Source organism: Phascolarctos cinereus, unplaced genomic scaffold (assembly GCF_003287225.1).
Source record: "Phascolarctos cinereus isolate Bilbo 61053 unplaced genomic scaffold, phaCin_HiC Scaffold_2;HRSCAF=192, whole genome shotgun sequence".
NCBI classification, from domain to species: Eukaryota; Metazoa; Chordata; class Mammalia; order Diprotodontia; family Phascolarctidae; genus Phascolarctos; species Phascolarctos cinereus.
The window spans coordinates 113,578,568-113,604,071 of record NW_027555625.1 but is presented as its reverse complement, the minus strand read 5'-3'; the positions used below and the strand labels follow the sequence as shown (position 1 = coordinate 113,604,071).

The 25,504-nt window shown below is 38.1% G+C and overlaps 1 protein-coding gene across 4 annotated transcripts in view; it reads left to right on the top strand.

Moving 5' to 3' along the window:
• Positions 1-19,217: 19,217 nt before the first annotated feature.
• Positions 19,218-25,504, top strand: part of PELI1 (pellino E3 ubiquitin protein ligase 1) — a 72,669-nt gene continuing 66,382 nt past the window's right edge. For 2 of the 4 annotated variants that reach the window (XM_078149543.1, XM_078149542.1), the window contains exon 1: positions 19,219-19,306. The gene's annotated coding sequence lies outside the window, so the exon portion shown is untranslated. Of the gene's footprint in view, positions 19,307-21,666; positions 21,790-25,504 lie in introns of those variants that run through there. The other 2 variants (XM_020985455.2, XM_078149544.1) reach the window with 2 other exon arrangements.

The following is a 25,504-nucleotide window of genomic DNA, read 5'->3' as shown; positions in this document are numbered from 1 at the left end:
TAGGAAAACTGAGGGCTACAGAAATAGTGACTTACCCAAGATCGCACTGGTAGTAGAGCCATGACTATGGGAAGGTGGCTGAGGCTTTGTTTCTGGGGCACCAAAAACTTATACTTCTTCATCTGGTAGAAATAACTGTGCTTAGTATCTAGTTAACAAGAATAATTGGTTACAATAGGAAGCTCCCAAATGGAGTAATGATAATAGCTAGCATTTATATAGCTTTAAGGTTTGTAAAGGCTTTAAAAATATCTAATTTGATCCTTACAACAAACCTAGAAGGTAGGTGTTATTATTCTCTTCATTTTACAGGAAAGGAAAGTGAGGCAAACAGAAGTTAACTAACTTGCCGAGCATCACAGAGCTAGTAAGTGTCTGAGGCGGGATACGAATCCAGATCTTCTTGACCCCTGTTCCCCAGTACATCCTTTTACCCTGGAAAGTTCCTCCAGGACCCAGATATGCCCTACTCCTTTGCCAGCAACAGTCCTATGGGATTATCATCCCTGTGGTTTATACTATAGTGTCTCTGTCTCCCTACCATAGGGTAATAACTCAGGGTCTCTGTCCTCTTGGGGTTTGGTATCCTGAGATCCCAGGCATCTCCCCAGGTTCTTCTTCTAATTGAATTTGTCTTAAAAAGTTGATTTATGAGTACCTTACACTCTATCTTTCTCCTCACATTTTGTATTGCTTGACCCAGAAGCCAGAATTGCTAATTATGCTTCTGAACTCAGGTCCTCAGCCTCCAATTTGCTACACTGCCTCTTTTTTCCTACCTACCCTCCTGCAGCACATCACTAGCCAGTGTAAATCACACTTCATTCATTCACTAGGGAAAAAAAAAACTAGCATAATTGTGAATTTTCCAGATAACTTTTTAAACTTTCTATTTCAACAACCAACCACCATTAAACATACACTTAAAAAATATTTACTATGTGCAAAGCAACTCAATATCCACTAAACATTTATTAAGCACCTAATATGTGCCAGGTACTGTGCTATACATGGGGATACAATTAATAAAAAGAATGACACAGCCTGCCCTTAGGGAGCTTACAATCTAACAAGAGGACACAATACACAGAAGGAAAAAGGAAAGGTGGGGTTGGGGCGGGACACACAAACAGTTACCGGGCACAGTTACATCTTGTTCCATGTAGTTGAAGCCGGGTAGAACAGCAGGTGCAGAGTGGAGCGACCTGAAGAAGAAATGGTACATCACCTTACAGCCCTCCAACCAGAGGGGAAAGGAGGCTGAGGTAGGTGGTATCAGTCAAAGCCTCCAGTTAGGAGGGAGGCCACAAGATGAGAGGTGATGAGCTTAACCTGGGAGGGCCATCTTGTTCCTCAGAGCATCCTCGCTAGGAGCAAAAGTTATAAGGTGGATTTTTTATTTAAAACTAGAATTCTCTTATTTTATAGATGAGGAAACTAGGAGGCCCAGAGAAGTTAATTACCTTCCTCACAACTACTATGTAGCAGAGTCAAGATTTAAACCTAGGTTTGGTTGTTCTCTATTGTATTATGTAAACCAGGGGTGGGGAACCTATGGCCTCAAGGCCACGTGTGGCCCTCTAGGTCCCCAAGTGTGACCCTTTGACCAAATCTAAACTCCACAGAAAGTAAAAGGATTTGTTCTATAAAACCTGGCCTCAGTAAAAAGGCCAACCCAAGGATCTAGGAGGCCACATGTGGCCTCAAGGCTGCAGGTTCCCCACCCCGATTTAAACCATTTTTAATTGGCATATTTATAAACTATATTACAAATTTCTCTATCTTCTTCAACAAAAAAAGTTGGACATAAATTCACATTTTCTTGACATGCTGGAATGATCATTAAAAAATAAATAATCATGCTGACTAAAATAAAGCAAGAGCCTTAGAGTTTCTTATGACACAAATGTCTGTTTGTCCCAATGTCCAGTAGTCCAGCCTCCTCTGCTTTTCTAGTCTCTCTCCCTCAGTGTCAGGCTGTCAGCTGTCACTTTTTGCGGCTTCTAATCTGCTGTGGTGTGAGGAGCCAAACAAGCAAGCTTATTTAAATTGTCTAAAACAAGAAAAGCTTTCCTAAGAATAAAGAACCTGAGCACATGGAGTTTGTCTCATCTACTTTAGCTGCTCAGAGGCTTTTTTAACTTTCTACTTAAACAACCACCAGCACTAAACATTCACTTAAAAAAATATTTACTATGTGCAAAGCACAATGCTAGGAGCTGAAGTGATGAGAAGAAAAAAAAACACCAGACCCTTGCCTTTGGGCGAGGTTCTAATCTACTCAGGAGGAGAGGGGGAGCAGATGTAGATGCAAATAAATGTTAATAAAAGGTAGAAAATAATGAGGGAAAAGAAGCGATCCCGGGAAACCTTGGTTAGCCTGAAAGACTGAAGACCATCGGTACTTCAGTTCAAATGACAACATACAGGAAGAGAGATTTGCAGTTACTGAGTGGTGAAGCAAAGTTTATTTTTCAAGGATGCACAGGAAAAAGGAGTCAGTCAGCAGCCCTATGAGCAAAGTGATTACAGCAGGCCCTGAACCAGCAGCTCCACTGGTCATGTTGTTCACCTTGGTCCCTAACTTCCTGATCACTGGTGTGCATAGTGGCCCCATTAATCATCAACCAGAAATCCATTGCTACAGTCAACACCACTGCTCAGTGTTGAGAGAATCCACCCTTTCTGGGTCAGAGGGTTGTTATGCCCCTTACAGCACCTGGGATTTTCCCTGGGATACACATGATAGTAGAATCTCCCCTGGAATAGAAAAATACAGCCACTTCATCTGGGGACTCATCATTCCCTTAGAAAATGTCTTAGATGCTTACTAGGTTGTTTGACCCGTCAGTTTCCTCATCTGTAAAAAGAGGATATTAACAGCATCTACCTCACAGGATTTTTGTGAAGATCAAACAAGATATAGTGCTTTGCAAAGCCTAAAGAGTTATATAAATGTTAGTTATTATAATTATCATTATCTAGAATAATACCAGGTGATTTTCTCTTCTATATGTGAGATAGATTTGGAATTCAGCTCTCTTCTAAGCTAACCTAAGAGAGCAGTGGATGTAGAAGGAGAAGACCCAAGTTAAGTCCCAGCTCTGATATTAATTACCTAAATGATTTAGGGCAAGTCAGGGCATCTCTTGGCTTTGATTTCCACATCTGTAAAGTAATAAGTTTGGACTAGATGATCTCAAAGATGCTGTCCAGCTCCAAATTCTATGGCCAACACTTGTGGTCTTAGGTAAAAATCTGTCTCGAGTGGCCAAATGGACCAAAAGTACATTTTCCAGAATTCATCATCATAGACAAGAAAGGGTCATAATAAATTCATTTCAAATATCAATAGTGAGTTGCTTTTTATACTAAATTGAATTAACAAATATTTAATTATGTATCCTTTTAAGTTACAAATATTGGTTCTTCCGAAGACAAAATTACTTTTAGTTACATCAAAGGTCCTATTCATAATGACAATTTTTCCCTGTGCTTGCTTCAAAGGCTTCATATAAAGTCTAAAGAGCTGCATTTGATATAAAAAGCCACTGATTGGCCTTCCTTGCTCTGATTCTAAGCATCCACTTAAGCCACACACTTCCAGAGTTGGTTGCCCAGAAATTGGAAATTTAAAAGTCTTCCACTGTTAGTTGCTCTAATCTCCTACAGAACAAATGAAAGTTGTCATGGTTGGCTAGTTTCCCCAATCCACTTTTATCTTCTTAAAGAAAGGCAGGGTCTCAAATCACTGTCAAAAATCCTGAGTCAAATTTCCTCACAGATTATTGATCTGCAGGTTGATCTGCTAAGACAAGACCACTCTCTTAGCATCACCAGTCCTTGACAGTACTCACAGACCAACAGGGCCCCACAATAAATAGCACCATCCTGAAGAAAATGCAGATTAGAAAACGACCCTCTTCTGAGCCAGTAACTGAAGGCCTTGATTCTGAGTAGCACCCATGAAACACACAAGAAAAAGAGGGGCAGGTTATCAGCTGTAGAGATAGACACTAATCCTGTGGTCCTGCCAAACTAAAGTCTGCGTTAATATTCTGGATGAATCTCAGGGACTTGTAGAATCTTGATGCTGAGAGATGTAACCAGCACTAGATCTCAGTCCATCTGCTGGTTCATAGAATTTCTATCCTGAAGTGAATGGACAGGTACTCCTCTAATTCAAATTCTGCTGATTAATAGAACCATCCTGCTGGCAACCCTAACTCTGAAATGCTTATTCCTTGTCATTTTCATTCACACAGGTGGTCTCCATTTTCACAATTGTTGGGTGATCTGCAGAGCTAGGACACTGATCATAAATCTGCTAAATCAGACAATACCCCAATAGCACTTCCTAGATAGTATTAGTTTCAGAAGTGCTAACAGGGTTATCTTTCTCCTTTTGTTTCTATCTTCACCATTTTCTGTCCCTTTCATTATTCTTTAAACTACACAATAAGGATTTTTACTAAGTTCCTTCACATTAGCCAGCTGATATGACTTGAAACTGAGATATTCCTTGGGTTTTAGTCTTATTAGAAGATAAAAATTTGCTTTTGCTTTTCTTCATTCTCTTAAACATTGTCAGTTCTTAATAGTGAGCTCTATCATACCGATGATAGATATTACTAAAATTGGCCAGTTATTTTTCTTTAAAGACACATATACTAATGAACTTTTTATTTGATTTGGTTCTATGTTTTAGAACCTTCTTTGAGGACAGTAGCTATAATGCTTTGAAATTCAACAGTTGGACAGGAGAGACAGCACTGTGTGTAAATACAAAGCCCAATGAACAAAGGGAATGTTTCTCCTTTTGTCAGGGGAAGTATCCTAGCGTAAAGGAATTTTCTAGGATAGAGATTCCTGAGCTGGGATATTCCATTATGAGTGGGTAATGTAGGCAATGTTTCATGCAGGGTTAGGTTAAATATCTCAGAATGAGAATTGCAGAAACCAAGATTTTAGAATGGGAAGTGTCCACAGTTTAAAAGATCTCTTAATGTGGAAAGACTAATTTTACGGATGTGTGCCCCAGGAGAATGGTAAAAGATATCCCTAGGAAGTAGTTCTGGCTAGTTTTGTTGGTGGGGATCTGGTCCTGAGAAACATTCCTACGGATGCTTATGATGAAATAGGACTACGGAAACCTCCATGTAGAAAGCTTCCTCAGTTATAAAAATAACAGCCGTTCCCCAGTTGATAAATGGTCAAAGGATATGAACAAGCAATTTTCAGAAGAAGAAATCAAAGCTGAAGCCATATGAAAAATGCTCTAAATCACTAATAATAAAATTATTATGGAAATTAAAACAACTCTGAAGTACCAACTCACACCCTTCGGATTGGCTAACATGACAGAAAAGGAAAAGAATAAATGTTGGAGGGTATGTGGGAAAACAGGGACACTAATACACTGCTGGTAAAATTGTGAGCTGGTCCAACCATCTTGGAGAACAATTTGGGATTATATTCAAAATGTTATAAAACTGTGCATACTCTTTGACCTAGCAATATCATGACTAGGTCTGTATTCCACAGGGACTAAGGGAAAGAAAAAGGACCTATATGTACAAAAATATTTATAGAAGCTTTTTTTGTGGTGGCAAAAGAAGTGGAAATTGAGGGGATGCCCATCAACTGAGGAATGGCTGAACAAGTTGTGGTATTTGATTGTAATGGAATACTACTGTGCTATAAAAAATGATAAAGGGGATGGTTTCAGCAAAACATGGGAAGACATGAACTGATACAAAGTGAAAGAAAGCAGAACTAGAAGAGCATTTTATACAATAACAGCAATTTTACAGTAACTGCGAAAGGCTTAGCTGCTCTGATCAATACAATGATAAGCAGCAATTCCAAAGGACTCATAATGAAAAATGCTATCTACCTTCAGAGAGAGAACTGATGAACTCTGAGGGTAGACTGAGCACTTTTTTTTTCACTTTCTTCATTTTTCTTGCCTTTTTTGCAACATGGCTGATATGAAAATATGTTTTATTTGACTTCATATATATATAAGTGTCATATTACTTGCCTTCTCAATGGATGGCGGAGGGGTGAAGAGAGAGAGAGAGAGAATTTGAAACTAAAAATTCAAAAAGAATTTTAAGAAAACTTCCTGAATATTTGCACCAATGATGTATTTTTTCACTGTAACTACCCCAAGGGAAGGGATCTCCACCTTAACTTTTTTTTCCCATTTTTCTTCCTTCTAACAATCCTACTTTGTGAATTTTAGGAACATTTTAGTAAGGCACATGCTTAATCTGAGTGCAAAATTACATTACTACAGTATATGGAGGTCTTGGGGGTAGAAACTGTATATTAGTAGTTAAACTACAGGCATGTAGTCTTATTAATTTGCCTCGAAAAGTTTAACTCTAATCGAGTTCACAACTAGCTGTTATTCTAGGTCTCTTGCCCCTCACGTTAGGCCAACTTCTTTAGCATAAATTCTTAAATCATACTCCTTCCTAGTCAGTTCTTTGCAAGTCAGCCAGTAAGCACTTGATCAAGCCCCTATTATGTGCCAGGCACTATGCTAAATGCTGAGGATACAAAGAAAGGCCAAAAACCGTGCTTTCTCTTGAGGAGCTCCTAATCACATACAAATAGGTACAAACAAGCTATGAACAGGATAAACAACAAACAATTAACAGAAGGAAGGCACTAGAATGAAGAGGAATTTAGAAGAAAGGCTTTCTATATTTTCTATAGAACATAGAATTTTAGCAGAGATTGGCCCAGGCAACCAGGAGGTGGAGATGAGGACAGAGAGCACTCCAGAATCCTAGCCCCACTGCTGACATTCCAAGCCAGGCTTATTTCTCTCTCAGCTATGTTGGTCACTGAGGAAACAAAGTCCCTTCTTCTTTGATATCCAGCACCATTATCACGCAGGTCCAGGTCAAAGTAGCTCACCCCAGTACATACAGGTCTGATGGCTGAGGCAGAATTTAAACCCAGTTCATCTTATTTCATATTTACTAGATCATGTTGCCTCCCTATAAATACTATCTGCTGCTATCATTATTATTATATCGTGGTCATCTTGCTCTGCATACACTCTGGCTAAATAACATCCTCCAAAGAATTTGGTTCCCAGAGTTAATCAAAATATTTGAGATGTGATATGACCAGGAGAGAGTAGAGTATGACTTTCACCTCCCTTATTCTAAATAGTATACCTTTCTTGGGGCAGCTAGGTGGCACAGTGGACAGAGCACCTGGAGTTGGGAACACCTCAGTTCAAATCTGGCCTCAGACACTTACTAGCGGTGTGACCCTAGGCAAGTCACTTAATCCTATTTGCCTCAGTTTCTTCCTCTATAAAATGAGCTGGAGAAAGAAATGGAAAACCAGTATCTTTGCTGAGAAAACCCCAAGTGGGGACACAAAGAATAGGACACAACTGTACAACAAGATACCTCTCTTAATTCAGCGTAAGATTGGGCTATCTTTTGGGAGTGCTATATCACACTACTGGACACGTCCCTTCACCTCTGTTTGCCTTAGTTTCCTTAACTATAAAATGGAGATAATATTAGCATCTATATCCCAAGGTTGTAAAGCACTTAACATACTACTTGTTAGAGAGTGGGTGCTATATCAATTCTCTCCCTTGATTCCTATGGAGTTTGCAATCTATTTTTTTTTTGAAGAGAAGATTTTTGTCAGATGAACTACTATCTAGTCACATCTTCCCATCTTGTACTTGGGAAATTGCTATTTTGAACCCATGTATAATATCCAAAAATTCTAAAAGTAGTTGTCAATAATTCAATGTAACTTGGCAGGAGGTCTCCATTGGAGTATTGTACCAAGGCATCTGTGCTTGGGCCAGTACCATTTCCAATTTTTATCAATAACTTGGATTAAGATATAGATGGAATGAATTTGCATCTGATACAAAGTTGGAAAGGATAGCTAACACAGTGGATGACAGAGACAGGGTCCAAAAAGATCTAGACAGGCTTAAAGCTGAACATAAGAAGTTGGAATTCAAAAAGGATAAATGTGAAATCATACATTTGTGTTTTTAAAAAATCAGCTTCACATGCTTAAGATGGGGGAGGTATGGTTAAACCATCCATTTATCAGAAATACATCTTGGGGTTTTAGTGGACTACAAGGTCAAAAATTAGTTAGCAGTGTGATCCGGCAGCCAAAAAGGTATTATGGTTTTAGGTTGCATTAAAAAAGATATAACTTCCCCCAGAAGTGATGTTCCCTCTGTACTCTGCCCTAATCTGACTATATCTGGATTATTCCAGATGTTCTGTACCATTACTTAAGAAGGACACTAATGAACTAGAGAGCTTTCAGAGGAGGCAATCTTGGGAAAAGGTCGAATCCCTGCTGAAAGAACTGGGCATGTTCAGCCTAGAAAAGAAAAGATAGTTTAGGGGGACTAGGACAGAGAGGTGCTGTGGCAGGATACGAGAGCAATCTTCAAGTATTAAGGGGTTGAGATGGGAAAGAGAGATTAAATGTAGAACCAGGAGCAATGGGTGAAACTCGCAAGTAGCAAAATTTAGGTTAGATTACCAAGGAAAACTTTCTGAACAATCAGAATTTCAGAGGTGGTAGGTTATTTGGACAGGAGGTCTTTGAGCAGACTGCACATTAATTTGAAGGGTATGTTGAAGTAGCTATTGAAGTAGGTATGTTGGACTTTTAGGTATAGTGTTGGACTGGACTGACACTGAGGTCCCTTCCAGCTCCAAAATGCTTTGATTATGTGACTTTGCCTTTATCCCTATTAAAATCATCATGTTAGATTCAGCTGAATATTCTAGACCAGAGGATTCTTAAGTTACTTTTTTTTTGTTTCACAGACCTCTTTGGTGGTCTGATGAAGCATGTTTTTAAATGCATAGAATAAAATGCATAGAATTCCAAAGGAAATCAATCATATTGAAATAGTTACCAGAATATTTTTTAAAAAGTTAAGAACTCTAGTTCTAGATTGTAGTGATCTTTTTGGCTCCTCAGTTCTCATCTACTATTTTAGTTATCCCTTCTAGTTAAAAATAAAAAATGAAATATTGTCTATTTCATATACTGATAAAAAGAACTTAAAACTATTGCAGTTCTTCATCTCTTATGCTTGATCTCTCTAGCTTTATCCAACATTTAAAAACTGGCAGTCTCCTCTGAGATAGATACTGGAGCTTGAATAAACCTAAATCTTTGGGTCCTTCAACACAATGAGTGGTTGGGGATAGGAGTGGAAGGGAACCAGTCCTTGGTTCTCATATTTAAGTCCCCATATTTGAGAAGAATGTAGTCAACAACAAAATCAACAAATAATTTGCTAAGTACCTATTACATGCAAAGCCCTGTGCTAGGTGGTAGAGATATAAAGGTTGGGTTTTTTTTTTTAATATGATTCCTTCACTTAATGACCTTACATTTTACTGGGTGAGATTTGGCCTACATAGGCAAGCATAATATAAGGTAGGGTGAGATGGGGACAGAGAAGAAAGATTTAGACCAAAAGGCTGTTCAACAAAAGTATAATTTATTGGTACACTCTTCATATCATAGTCATTTCTGAGAGGAAAATAAAACCTTCTACCTCCTCCAGACTGAACATTCACTGGTGGCAAAGAAAAGCAATTAAGCAAAAACACAGGCTAAAGTGACCATGTCTGACATGTGTACAAATATTCTGCCCCCACACTCTATATCATGAGTAAGAAAATAAGTAAACCTATCTGTTTTCCAGGACCTTCACTGATTTTTCAGTTGCTCAGAATTCAACTTCATTTTAATGATCTTTTCATTAATATTGTCGTAGCATTGTGCATATTTGCCTTTTGGTTTTGCTTGTTTTTAATTTTTATGGATATCTTTAATTTTACGTCACCTTTATTTCTAAATACATCTCTTTTCCCTCTCCTATTCAGTAACCTACCCCTTATAGCAATGAGTAAAAAGAAGGGGAAAAAGCAATTCAGCAAAACTAAACCACACATCAACTACATCTGACAGTATATGCAATGTTCCATACCCAGGAACTCCCCCAACCCCTGCCATTTCTACAAAGAAGAAATTTCTTATCTTACTTTCGGAACAAGTTTGGTTATTTTAATTGCACAGGATTAAGATGTTTTAATTTTTTTTTTCATTTACATTGCTGCAGTAATTGCGTATGTTGTTCTCCTGGTTCTGTTTACTTCACTGTGTCAATTCATACAAATCTTCTCATGTTTCTCTGAATTCTTCATATTGGCCATCTCTTACCACACAATAACATTCCGTTACATCCAAAAACCATAGCTTTTTTGGCTATTCCCCAATTGATGAGAATCTTTAATATTTTGAAGAGGGAGAAAACAGTTTTAGTTGGCATATCAAAGGCTTGAAGGAAGAAAATATTTCTGAAAGGCAGAGAAAAGGAGAGAATGTAATCCATACATGGAGGACAGTCTATGGACATGCATCACACATAAAGGTGAGAGAATGCATACTGAATTTGGGGAATAGCTATTAGTACAAAGGCTGCAAATAGAGTGTGTGAAAGAGAGTAATATGAAATAAGTCTAAAAAGATAGGGTAGAGATAAATTGTGGAGGGCCTTGATGTCAGTCTAAGTAAGCATTTTGTATTGCACCCTAAAAGGAATAGGGAGCCCTTAAACTCTTTTGAGCAAGAAAATGGCATATTCAAACTTTTGGAAGATTATTCTGGCAATTGTGCAAGGAGCAAGGAGTACTTAACCTGGGATCCACAGGCAATCTTCTCCCACCCACCCTTTGCCGTGGGTCCATAGAAAGATTTCAGGGTGTCCATTACTTTGGGATGGGGAAAACACATCTTATTGTTGCTAACTTCTCATTAAAATTTAGCTTCTCCTACAATTATGAATGTAGGCAACAAACATTATTCTGAAAAGGGGTTCCACAAGTTTAGTCTGCCCAAAAGCTCCATAACACAAAAAAGGTTAGGAACCCCTGGATTAGATGAAGGGAGAGAATGAAAATAGGACAATCAGTTAGGAAGTTACTACAATAGTTCAGGTAAGGGATAAACCATAGTAGTAGCAATGTGAATAGAGCCACCTGTGAGAGATGTTATGAGATATCTGAACCAATTAGGTGTGAAGGAAAGTCAAGATGGTTAATGTTTTGAACCTTGATGACTGGGGTAAGAGTTACAAAGAAGAAATAAAGAAGCTAGGGACAGGGACGGGTTTAGGGGGAAGATGACGAGTTCAGTTTTGAAAATATCCTGTTAGAGAATGGCTGGATTTCAGGAGGGAGATCAAGTTTGGATGTATAGTTTGAAGTACAAGGAGGAAAGAGATCAAAGAAAGAAGGAAAAGGACCTATACATACAAAAATATTTATAGCAGCTCTTTTTGTGGTGGCAAAGAATTGGAAATGGAGGGGATGCCCATAAATTGAAAAACGTTTGAATAAGTTGTAGCATATGATTGTGATGGAGTACTATTGTGCTATAAGAAATGACCAGGAGGGTGGTTTCAGAAAAACATGGCAAGACCTATGTGAACTGATGTAAAGTGAAATGAGAAGTAGTAAAAGCAAGGTTGTAATGATGATTAACTGTGAAAGACTTGGTACTCTGATCAATACAATGATCCAAAACCATTCCAAAGGACTCATGTTGAAAAAATGCCATCCACATCCAGAGAGAGAAATGATGAACTCTGAGTGCAAACTGAAATATAACTTTCTCACTTTACTTTTCTTGCTTTTTTTTTTTGAAGTGTGGTTAATATGGAAATACATTTTGCATGATTTCATACGTATAATTGATACCATATTGCTTGCCTTCTCAGTGTTTAGGGAAGAGGGGTGAGAGGAAGGGAAAGAAATGGGAATTCAAAATTTAAGAAGAAAAGAATGTTAAAATGAATAAATAATTTTTTTAAAAAATAAAGTTTTTCCATCTTTTAAAAAAAAGTAAGAAAAGATATGTTAAAATCTCAACTCTATCACTTGCTTTGTGATAGATAAGTCACTTACTCTCTCTAGGCCTCAGTTTCCTCATCTGTAAAAAAAAGGCTTCCCTAGTCCACTTTCAGCTCCAGAGCTCTGATTTTATGATCTATGATTCTCTGATTAAATATAAACATTGCTAATATAAGCATATCACCAATGACAAATTACATTCAAAAAGCAGCTTAGAAAAAAAAAATGTGCAACTGGAAAAGAAGGTGGGCTGATCACACCACATAAGAGTAAAGGAAAACAGACAGGCAGCTCAGAATATTGAGTGGATCCTCTATAAAGGATTTATGTGAAAACACAAGAGATTCCTGGCTGAGAAGGTATGGCTAGAATATTATCTGCATATTTGCAGGGTGTACTTATATGGATTAAATCATAGATCCAGTAAAATATATAAGAAAGATATTTTAGATATGGAAATAGAAATATAGACCACTACTAAAGTACTACTCTGGTGCCTCATTTTGGTAAGAAAACGGCCTTAGGTTCTCAAACCCTGGCAGGTCCTACATCAAATCATAAGACTTGGAATACACATCTAACAACAGATTTATAAGTTTGTTGTCCAAGGACCAACCAAAGGACAGAGATGCTCTTTACCAAGTTGGCCACAGGGTAGTGAATTTTATGATCACAGCAACTAAAAGACCAATTACTAATTAGCAATGGTGGCAGGAAGTAACCAAACAAATGAGATCACTGATACTTGGAATATTAAAGTACATATTATATTATAGATACATGATATTTTCCTATCAAATGATATATTTCTGTCCACCTGAGTGAAATGTGGAACTTTGACAAATTTTGAAAGCTCATACATATTTTATATGACATAGCTATGTGAAGACATGGTCCTGTAAAAGCTAGAAATAACTTCTGCTGCTGAGTTCCAAAGTCCCTTCCCCAGAAGGCTTCTTTTCTCTCTCCCATTGTCATTTCTCTCAATATAACCCTGAGGAATCCTGGAAGGTCCTTTTGGATCTTTGGGTCAAGTCAAGTATGAAATACTAATTGGACCCAATGGACAGCAATCTTTTCGGCTCTGCAAGCAAGGCTGAGAGCAAATGGATCTGGGAAGAATCATAAGTCTGGAAGACAGAATGTGGTAGCAATGCAACAGGAGATGGGGGTGGGATTTTGAAAATTAGGTGAGAGAATATGGAAAGAGCTGATTCTAGAGATTTAAATATCAAAACTATCACACTTCATCCTCCATTCTTCCTCCTTTAGCCCCAACACTCAAGTAATCCCAAGCTGTGGCAAAGGTAAACTGCCTAGGTAAAAGTTGGAAGCTTTCCTGTTCAACTAGAGGTCGGGGTAGGGGAGCTGTCCATTACTTCTGGCTTGTCTTCAATTTGTCAACCAAATGTTTTGTTTAGTGGACAGATAGCAGAGGTTGTTAATTCTCATTATGAGCAACTTAAAAAGGTGGACAGATATTAGAGGCTGTTAGTTCTCATTAACAGGGATGTAAAAGGGTGAATATATTGAACATATCCTTTTTCTCTTTTGTTAGGAACCTTATTTCTTGCTTCTTTATTACCCTCTTAAAATGTACTAGCTGCCACTAACAAAGATTAATCAACTTTAACATTTGTTCATTCAATGAAGGACTTATTAGATTGCTAAAAGGAAGACAACACAACCAGAAACTACAAATGCACTGTTCAATCAACATTAGCCCCTTTATTGCACTTAACATGTAATATTAATTTTCACTATAACATATAGTAAGATATAGAGGCAGCACAGCATAGGGAATAGAACGCTGGGCTTGTAGATAAGAAAACCTATGTTGAAATTGTGCTTCTGACATTTATTTGCTAAGTGACCCTAGGAAAGTCACTTAACCCCTGCAACTCTCAAACAACAAACCTAGCTCTTCTCCATTAATAGATAAGGTAAATTATTACAAAATTAGTACACAACACTGCTACTGATATTCACATTATATGGATATGGAGCATATGGCTCAGGGGAAAATCTTTTTTTATTTAGCTTTGAATAATTTTTCTGAAATATGTATTCATTCATTTCCTTAAAATTACTGCTCTTTGATTTGTAGTAAGGAATAAGACAATAATGACAAAATTTTCTGAAAATATTTTTCATGAATCAGTATTAGTTCTTCTTTATTTCATAGGATTATGGAATCTTAAAAGGCAGAATAAAGCAAAATTAACATTTCTTTGGTTTGGAAAAGGGCTTTCTTTCTCTCAATTTCTAGCTCAGTGTATATTTCACTGGCCTTCTCCTACCATGACATTCAAAAACAGGAAACTGAATTTGAAACTCTACTTGCTTTGGTCAGAGGAAAGACTGATAGATTTGGAGTTAAGACTTGGGCTGACATCCCTGTTCTGTCATTTATAATTCCCTGGGTTTTTTTTAGATACTTAGATAGTTTCCCCATCTGCAAATGAGTGAGATTAAGAAGAGACGACCTCTAAATTCCCTTCCACCTTTGACTCTATGATTTGTGATTTATAGCCAGCCATCGGTATGTGTGCTACAAAGAAGGCCCATCATAATAAATAACTGTCACACCAAGCCTTAAAACTACCCAGGTATCTGGTTCTCATCAATCATTTCATAACTTAGTATCTTCCATAACTGACAAGGTGTCAGGACAAATCATACAAATATTCTTATGGAGGGACACCACAGAGTAGTGGAAAGTTAGTTACTGGGCTGAGAGTTCAGTGTTCTTTTTCTAGCAGTGCCAGCTCTACTACTGTGTGACCTTAGGCAAGCCACTTAATAGACAAACAAGACCCAGTCCTCTTATTTGTAAAATGAGACAGTTGTACTAGGTGATGTCTGATGTAGCAATCCTCAAATTTTTCAGTCAGTACACTATTAAAAATTACTGAGAACTACCCAAAGAGCTTTTGTTTATGTGGACTATATCAACCAATATTTACCATTAGATTGAAAGCTCCATGAGGGCAGGAACTGTCTTTTACCTTTGTTTGTATCCTCAGCACCTAGCACAGTGCCTGGCACATAGTAGACATCTGATGTTAATTGATTGTTTATTGATTGATGTTAGATATTAAAATATCTTAGTATTATTATAAAAACAGTTTTGGCATCTTGGACACCTGAAAGGGTCTCAAAGAACCCCAAGAATCCCCAGACCACACTTTGAGAACCACTATTCTAATGTATCTTCTAGCTCTAGCCTTCTGTTACTCTTTTTAGTACAAAGAGAAATTTCTCTAATTATTTATCATTTTTTTATACTACCCACCCAACAAGATAGGGAAACCAAAAAGCTTGATAAAATAATACTCTAAGCTTCTATATTTCCTTTCATTATGTTATGAAAATACTCTAAAATGTTCATTAGTTAATTAAACCTCACAGATAGGAAAATTGTGACACAAAGATTTTATTGTGACTTGCCCAAGAAAAACACAAGTGAGTTTAGTAATTAAAATACAGCTTAAGAATTCTGATTACTAGCTTCCCATTCTCCATATCAACCTGTGCAATAAAATTTCTAAATTAGCTGTTTAAATCAGTGGTTCTCAAACTTTTTACAGAAAAGTGTTAGAACCCCCCCATAATGTTAGAACTCTTCAGTTTAAACAAAACTTTAGCAGAACTTTTGTAGTGAAATTCTCTAAAACTATTATTTCTAATACCTATTAGCAAATATTAAGTTCATTAAAAAAAAAAAACTTGGGGTGCTCCGGGATTCCTTACAGCACAATTTGAGAGATGATGGGTTAGATAAGCACATAGATTTAACAGCAATAATAATCACTCACATTTTTGTACTGCTTTGCCATTTATAAACACAATAACTCTCTAAGGTAGAGTAAGCATTATTCTCTTCATCTTATGGATGAGGAGACTGATACTCAGAGAGAGTAACTAACTTGCCTGTGGTCATACAGCTAGTCAGTGGCAGAGCCATGACAAACTAACAACATTTAATGGAGGATCAACAATAGTACCAAAAATTTATCATGATTTCTTTTCTGTTTGAACATTATTTTTAAAATGTTAAAAGTTGCTTTACTAACTTGCTCTTGACATTTTGGAAAGATATTTAAAATGTCAGACTAGACATTTGGGGCTAAAAGTCTTTTGAGTGAAAGCCCAAGCCTTCAATTTGTGTGCCGTTTACAGGTTTAAAATAGGAACATGGTCTGTGTTGACTATTTGTGGCCTTGTGGAGAACATTATTTGTAGAGAACATTAGGAAGAAATAATTGCATTTGGACAAAGGTTGTAATGATATGAGATAAATCTGCAAGATGATGAGACATTGGCCACGGAACTTAACATCTCACATGTCTACAATGCAGTACCATTTATAGTGCACTTTTACATACATAGCTCATTGGCTCTTTCTAACCATCCTGTCACATAGGCAGGGTAGCTATTATTAGGCAGTTTGAAGGATGAGAAAAGTGAGGTTTGGAGAACTGGAATGGTTTGCCCAGGGTCACTTAGCTATTAAGCAGCACAGCTGGGACCCAGACCCAAGTCTTATGACTCCAAGGCCTTATGGTACAGTGGAAACAATGATGGATTTAGAAGTCTGAAATGGACAGGTGGGATTCAAATACTGCCTGTGACAGAAGCACTGTGACTATCAGCAAATCCTTTGGCCTCTCTAAACCTTAATTTCCTCTTCGGTAAAGTGGAGATGTTAATAATCTGTAGCACTTCCCTCACAGGGCTGTTGTGAGGATTAGATGAAATAAGGTATGTAAAGTACTTCGTCCACCTGAAAGCATTTCAGAAATGTCAGTTACTGTTCGCAATATACTAGCAGGTTTGGTATTTTCAAATCCTCTGGGACTCTTCCCAATGCTTCCCATTGCTATTTTTCTTCAGGATTTAGGTGCAGCTTTGGCAACACTAGTACATTAAGGAGGGTATAGGTACAGAAGAGAAGCATGCCACCCTCTCTTTCACTTTTTACCCCTACTCCAAGGTCTCTAAAAATTGGAGTAGACTCAGTTGACAAAGAGTTACGTTAAGGTTAACAAGCATTTATTAAGCTCCTGCTGTGTAAGCTCAAATGAGATAATATTTGTAAAGGGTTCAGCACTGTACCTAGCACATAGTAGGAACTTAATAGGTGTTTCCTCCCTTCCCTGCTATTGCCTGATACAATGCTAAGCTCTGAGGATACAAAAAAAAAAAAGGCAAAAAAACCCAATTCTTGATCTCAAGGAATGTGTAATGGAGGAAGGTAATATGCAAACAACTAGGTACAAACAAGATATATAGAGATATATGTGTGTGTGTGTGTATATATATATATGTGTATATATGTGTATATATATGTATATATATACAGATACACACACAAATATTTATATAAACGTATTATATATATATATATATATACACACACACACACATATAGTTGTTGTTCAGTGGAGTCTGGCTCTTCATGACCCCATTTGGGGTTTTCTCAGCACAGCTGCTGGAATGGTTTGCCATTTACTTCTGCAGCTCATTTTACAGATGAGGAAACTGGGCCAAACAGGGTTAAGTGACTTGCCCAGAGTCACACAACTAGTCTCTGAGGCCAAGTCTATACATACACACATATACACATATATTTATATATACATATACTTATAAATACTTGCTGACTGATATTTTGGAAGTGAATAAATGTCAAACCTGGCAGTTGGCTTCTGGATACCCCTTGACAAACTTTGATTTTGGCACCAAAATAAGTCTGCACCAAATCTAAGTAGATAGCTTGCCTTTCATATATCCTGAAGATAATCAACAGAGGGGAGGAGGCACAAGCCTTAAGGGGGATCAGGAAAGGTAAACTGCGCACTTAGATTTGATGTAGACTTAATCTGCTGCCAAAATCAAAGTTTGCCAAGGAGTGTCCAGAATCCAGCTGTCAGGTTTGCCATTTATTCAGTCCCAAAGTATCAGTCAACAAGTATTTATTAAGTACTCCCTAGGTGCCAGGGCCCAGCTAAACCCAGGAAATACCATGTAAAACAAAGTTCCTGCCTTCAAAAAGCTCACATTCCAATGGGGTGGATAACCTGCAAACAATTACATTATGTACAAACAAAATATCTAAGAAAGCTCTTCTGAAGAATGGTAACATCTGGACATGTTAATTAAGTAACTGTACAAACTTGACGCTAACAGTGATATCTTAGGTTACTTTACAGTAGTACTCGTGACACTCATGCTTTTCCTTCTCTGCCCTTAAAGTGGGGTGCAAAAGGGGTCGAGAAGTAATAAAAATGTGGGGTATGGGCTCCTGGCTGCATGGTTGTGCTCTGGAAAATTTTACACCTGTTATTGACTGCATGTCTTGAGCAGAGAAATTAAGAGTTTAAGATTGAGGCGATGTGAAAGAGAGGGGAGAGGGATTTGTGGGGTGGGACAAGATAGCCCCGGGTAACGTAGGGAGAGTAAAAGGCAGGCGCCCCTGGAGAGGTCTGTACTTCCCTCAGAAATTGTTCGTGGGGGAGCTAGGAGATGGGGGACGTAAAAGCCGGCGAAGAACTCCCGGGTGACGGAGTCCTCAACCTCCCCAGAAAAAAAAATACAACGAAAAACACAGAAACGAAAACGAAAACCCCCAAAACAAGACGGGCCTTGTCTCATTCAACAACACTCTAAAACACCCTTTCTTCGCTAGTGTGTCTATGGCCAGGCAAACGGGAGGGGACTGCCCTAACCCTGGCAAGCATGCGCAGTAGCATAAAGTGGCGCGGGTTGTGTGAGGTGAACCTTCTCCCCAGGTTCCCCCCTTCTTCCGCTTGAGAACTACAACTCCCGAGAGGCGTCTGGGCTGCGGCGCGGCTCCTTTTCTCCTCCTCCCCAGCCCTTAACCCTTCCCCCGCTTCCTATTCTCCTCCCTCCTTCCCCCGCGTGTCTCCTCCCCTCTCTTTCGCTGTGTGTCACTGACCCAGAGGCAGGGTGAGGCGGAGGGGGGACCGTGGGGGGCGCCGCCGCCGCTGCGCTGCTCGGGTTCGCGGTGCGTGCGTTCTCTTCCCCCGCCGGGATCGCCCCCACGCCAGGGGGCTCCGGAGCCTCCCCGTTTCTTTTTCTCTCCCTCACGTCTCTCTCTCTCTCTCTCTCTCTCTCTCTGCCGCCGGTCTCCGTCGCTCCAGTTCCGGGGCCAACTTCTCGTCGGTCGGCGCTCGCCGGGCTCGAGAGAAGCCCGCGGCGGCTTAAAGGACTCCGGAGCTTCCGTCGAGTCTCTCGCTTCATCGCACCCCCCACCCCCATCGCCCGCAAGCTCCTCTTTCTCCGTGTCGGTGGAGGGGCTGTGAGGGATCCCAGTCATCACAGAAGATCGCCCGGTGAGTATCGCGACTGTCGGGAGGCTGCGCGCGCGCTCCTTTTCGGAGGGGGGGGCCGACGGACGCTGTAATTTTTTTGGGGGGTGTTGAGGAAAGGTTTTGTTTGGAGGAGGAGGAGGTGAGAGAGAGGTAGACTCCAACTTCCCCCCGAGTCTGGCTGCGTTTTCCTGGGTTTACTCCCCCCCCCCAGGCCGAAGGAGCCCCGAATAAAGCACAGTTTCCTTCTCCTCTCCATCCTGAGCCCTGGGAAGAAAGAGGAAGTGCCTTTGTCCTGGAGCTGCCTGCCCCAGAGCCTTCTCTCCCCGCGGACCCCGGCCGGGAAGGGGAGGGGGCGAGCATCCGCCAACTCTAGGCTTCTCTCCCCCCCATCCCCTTCCCCTTCCCCGCCCCCTCACCTTAGCTCCCCTGGCTTGGGGCCTTGTGTTTTCCTGCCGAAGAAGCCGGCCCGAGTGGGGAAAGAGGGGGAAACAAAAAGGAGAGACGGGATTGGGGGGGGGGGGGGCGACGCAGATTTTTCTTTTGTGGTTATTCAATAAGTTCTTTTTTTTCCCTCCCTTCTCCTTACATAACGCCGACTCCCAACTTAGTAATTTGTTTTTATTATTGTTATGATTATTGTCATTATCTCAGCGTGTCTCTTGGGCCTCCTTTCATCTCTGGATCTCAGAACACTTTACAAATACTAATTAATTAAGCCTTCTGGCATCCCTGCGGGGGAAGACTATAGACCCGTTTTGTAGGTGGGTATACTGAGGTTCTGGAGAAGCCCTGTAATTGATGAGTTGCGTGAAACTTGTGTGGTGTCTGAGAAGTCTCAGAGCACGTAATGGGAAATAATTCATTTCTCAAGGAGGTCCCTGGGATAAAGGTAAATATACTTACTTTACCTGTAGGTCAACTGAAGTCTATTAGTCTTGGTAATTGTTGGGTAGTTAGTTAAAACAGTACTACCGCTTATAGACACTTGGCTCTTAACACCTGAGAGCGTTTCTTCATTAATACTCTTTCTTGGCTAAGACCTAGAGAAGTATTGTGAACCATATACTTGTTTTTGGTGAGCAGCCTAATTTTTTTTTTACGATTTCTGTAGAAAACTTGAGTTAGATCTTTAAATAATTTTAATACCTCCTCAAACTCAAATGCACTTTTTAGCCATTTAACAATAATATGTTTGTAAATATTATAGAAGGCCTGTTTAAGCAAGGCACTGTGCTTCTTGTTGGATACTTAAAAGGTCACCTACCTTGTATTGTTCAAAGTCTGTTGACTTTTTCCTACTCTGCAAAGTGTTATCATTTGGTTTTATAGCAATTGAACGTTTGTTTCAAAAAGCGGCCAGAAAGCATTGTTCGAACTTTAAAAATTTCAGACTTTTAAGGATGCTGTCTTACTGTTCTGTTCCAGTTTATAATGCTCCTTTTTATTTCTTTCAGATAAGACATCTTGTTTTCTTAGGACTAGATGTATATCTCCAAAACATTATGTTCTTTTGTACAAATACAGTTTTTCTTGTGTTGTTGTTTTTTTAATAAGTTTATATTTATCTGCACAGCTTGATCTTGTCCGGTGTCTTAAGCTAGCCTGTGAATGCTTGTGACTGTTTTTAATAGCCTATTCATGAGTTCATTTTTATTTTGGTAGTTGAGCAACTTGAAAGTTACCAGAAATGTCTTTAAATTTGATGCATTATCTCTGTGGCTTGTTTCCTGTTTCTGTGAATAATTATCACCATCACAATAACAGGTGTAAAGTACTTTATAGTAAATTAAGGAAATTAATTGGTATTTGCATAGTTGTCTCCTATGGTAGGGTGTTGCTATGAATTGTGTTCCAGCCTGTTGCCCCTCAGACCAAACTTATGCATTGACTGATTGTGTCTAAAAGTAAAAGAGAGTCATTAGGACCTGTGCAAAGAGAGGATTATCAGAATAACAAACTGCATCCCTTTCCCTGCTCTAGTTAGATCTTGGATTAAAAATAAACAAAATAGGACTTTGGGTGTGAGAAGAAAGTAGCATTTGTGAAATCTTGTGCTGGAGTAAAAATAATGTGTCTTCCAAGAAATTTACCCCCTCTTTAAAGAGTAAAGTGTGCCACTCATATATTTAAGAGCAATGGAATTAATGTAAAATGGCATTTTGACTTGAAGAATAAGATAGAAATGTATTGTCCCAATAGAGACATATTTATTTTGGGTCCCTCCCCTTCCTTAACATCATCAGTTAAGTAGTCATACTGTTGGTTGACGTTTACATAGCTCTGTGGCAGATTAGCAAATGAGATTTATCATGGACCCTTTGTACTTTAAAGAAGGTACTTGAACATTCTCTTTACTCGGTCACTGGAGTCCAAAAGTCAGGAGACTTCTGTCCTTTAGCCTCTGGATTCATACCTACACTGACAAAAGGGGTCTGAAGGAATGAAAGGAAAATACATGTGGAAGAATTGGGTCAGACACTGTTAAATACTAACAGAGCTGTTTTGTGAGTATATTTCAACTTCCATTCAGCTTGTTGGAAATGTGTGTGCTGTCATTTGAAGACTATTTTAAATTGTGATTGTTGGATAGTTTAAGTGATGGGAAGATGTATTTTATGAACAATCATTGTTTTCAAGCGGACGTTAAGTTTTGATAGATGGTAAAATAGATAAAGCCTGAAGGTTAGGTTCTAAACCTGTTCATACAGATAACTACTGAAGCATAGCAGATACATGTGTGTGTTCCTTGTCATAATAATGTGATGTGGTTTTTTTAAAAAGAGAGTTCTGGACTTAGCCTTAAAGTCAGAAGACTTGAAGTCAAATCCTGCCTGAGAAGTTTTTTTATAAGCTTTGTGAAACTAAATGTCACTTAACCTCATCAAAAAACAATTGTAAAATGGGAATACCTCACAGAGTTGTTGGGGAGAAAGCACCTTGTAAACTTTCAAGCATTTCTAAATGAGAGCTGTCATTAAGAATTATTTTTGTTTACCTTTTATTATAAAATTTTCAAAAAATCATTTTGGGATATGAAAGCAGGTAATAGGATTTCGTTGAAGGTTTCTTTTGAGAAATTATTCCCAAAGTGGCAGTTAATTAATATTTCTTGGGGAAAGCAATAACAAAAAAAAGTTTTGAGGCCAATGTGAGGAAAGGAGAAAGGGAAAACGATATTGTTGCTGGTAGAAAATCATGATTTTTAAGTTCTCAAAATAATAAAAATTTCCTTAAATTATTTGTTTTAAGCAAAATGACTTTTTTTAAACCTCTAAATTATTTATTACTGAATAATGTTGATAGCATTCTGAATTAAGACCCACAGAATAATTTCTATGGGACACTTTGGTATAAGCCACATTTGTTGAGATTACATGCTTTTGTTTAGCATTTTTTACTTTGCTGCTGTAGAGCTAGCAAAAAAAATTATCGGGTCCTCTATTATTGTATCACACATCAAAATTAAATAGAAATAATACTTCTTTTTTTTGGCTAGGTAGTGGGGTTAAGTGACTTGCCCAGGGTCACACAACTAGTAAGTTATGTGTCTGAGGTCAAATTTGAACCCAGGTCCTCCTGAATTCGGGGCAGGTGCTCTATCCACTGCACCACCTAGCTGCCCCGAAATAATACTTTCTAGGGTTGGGACTTCCGGTGTTTTGTTTTTTCCAAGTTTGAACTCTGGAGCAAAATATTCCCTAAACTAATTTTATATTAGGCCTTTAGAAGAAATAAGGGTCATTGATGTGGATATGATTTCAGGACCTGCCACTACCTTTTTGTTATTTTGGGCAGAACACATCACTTCTCTGATATTACACATGATCTTATACAATATTTATGTCTGACTGCTATTTACCTGGCACAGTAGTATAGTAAGTAAAAGCACTCGGATATTTGTTGTTTGAATAAATTTGCAAGCAAGGTACTGTTAAATGGTGCTATTAGGTTTAATAAAACTTTTGAGTCTGAAAGACTTCATTCACATTCAACCTTAGTTTCCTTACCTGTAAAAATAGGATAGTGATACATTTATACCTACCTACCTCACAGGACTTTGATGCCCAGATGAGATAATGTATGTGAAGCATTATATGAATGTCACCTGTTAGCATTTCTTCAAGGAATGTGAGCATTTACAAGGTTTCTCTACAGTGAAATTATTATTGTTAGTTTCAAGTTATCTATAACCTTTGAACATTTAAGTGATTCAAACCTTTCATTTAACATACTTACCTACAGGAATAAACTAAGAAGTATGCAATATAGGGTAACACTAATAGAAATTAATTTTAAATTCCAAGAATTGAAAGAATCTGATTATTTTTCCAAATGCCATGATGCTTTGCTTGCTGTCATCAGTATTGGGACAAGCTTAATAAAAGAGCCATGTCTACATAATATTAACTCCTGTAATAGTCCTTCATCACAAATCATTTTAGAAGGAAAACTGATGTTGATGACTGTAATGGGGGGGGGGAGACACGACAGGACTGTGGTATTCATCAGAGTCATCCAGCTAAGGGAAATATTTGGAATATGATTTTTTAAAAAAAAAATTTAGAATTGAACACATGTAGTCTCAGAAAGATAATTGCCTTCCCTTTTCAATGAATTTGTAGCCAATATTTCTTTTGTAATCTTCCTCTTAAGAGAAGTTGCTAATTCTAAAAAATTTCAGTTCCCCAATTTCCCATTGCCCACTACAACTTCTTGTTGTACACTTGTTTATGGCTTTCCTCCCTGAACTAGGCTATAGAGTGCTTAGCTCTTACTAACAATATATATAGTTGGTATAATGTTTTGGTTAGATCACAGCTAAATTTCAGTGACTAAAGAAGGCAAGTTTTTGTTAGCAGAAGGAATGCTACTTATAAAGATTTTTTTTTTAGAACAAACAAAATGTACAAATGAACGTTGCCCTTGAGAGACTATAAACTGCTCCCAAAAATGTTTGTTACTAAAAATGTGTTTAGGGATTCTCTTTTAAAATTGCTTTTAGAGCCAGCTTGGAAACCACAGGAAAAAATCTGGTCATATTGCTCCTTAGTGTTTTTGACTAAAGCTGGTAACAGTAGCAAAATCACCTATTTCATCAGACATGATTCTGGAAAAACCCTTAGCTGTTTTCAAAAATCAAATTTGGTATCAAAGAATGAAGACCTCCACAGACTTAAAAGTCCTTAGCAGAAGAGAAGTTCCAAAACCATTTCAAGGAGAGGCAGCATTGTTGGAATAATGATGTATCCTTCCAAAATGATTGTCTTGAAGATTACAACATTCTTTTGGTAAAATCACAATGATATGATTCTTGAAAATTATATTATTCTGTAGCTACAATCTATAAAAATTCAAGTATGCAAGCAAAGGTCCTCCAGATAGATTTGTTATGTCATGAGTTTAGAGCCTGAAGAAATGGAGCTTTCACAAATTTATATAACTCTTTTCTTCTAAGTAAGTATTTTATAGTATTATTCATTGCAAAATTCTTTTGTTAATGTAGATATTTTCATTTTACAGATGGGAAAACTAAAGCTCTATGACTTAGGTATCATAGTGATAAAGATAAATGTTGGTTTCAGATCTTTATACTATATCTATACCTCATTTCCAGATTTTTTTAGTTAATTTGAGAAAATGTTTATTTCTTGAAAAGAAAAATTGTTTATTAGTATTATATCAGTTGGACCTATTCCAGAAGTTTTTAAAGTAATATGCCAGCATGTACATGCTCTGCCGCTTTTTATGTTTTTGTATTTTGCAAGGAAACTGATTCACTCACAGAATTTCCAACTTTTATTAATCAAGTCTCCATGTGTTTTTTAAAATATCTTTTTCTACCCTAAAAAAATTGAACTTATCATTTATACCGTGTTGCTTTGCCATTTTTCAAAGAAAGAAAGGATGCTTTATATTTTTACACATCCTTTACATGTGTGTATATAAATATACATACATGACTAAAAAGTAATTTACCAAATAATAATTCCTGATTTAAAGGAAGTTAATGAGATTTAGAATAGTTTGTGAAAACAGCACTAATGTCCTACAACAGTACTTCATTTTGGTAGGGAAATGACCCTGTATTTTAAAAGACAAAGACAGGGGAATGGAAGTGCTTGTAGATCCTGCCCAGCTGAAAACCTTTCAGGTACCGAGCTAATAACGGTGGACTTTGTATTTGTTGTAGGAAGACCAGCGCAGTTGAGTTTGTAGAAG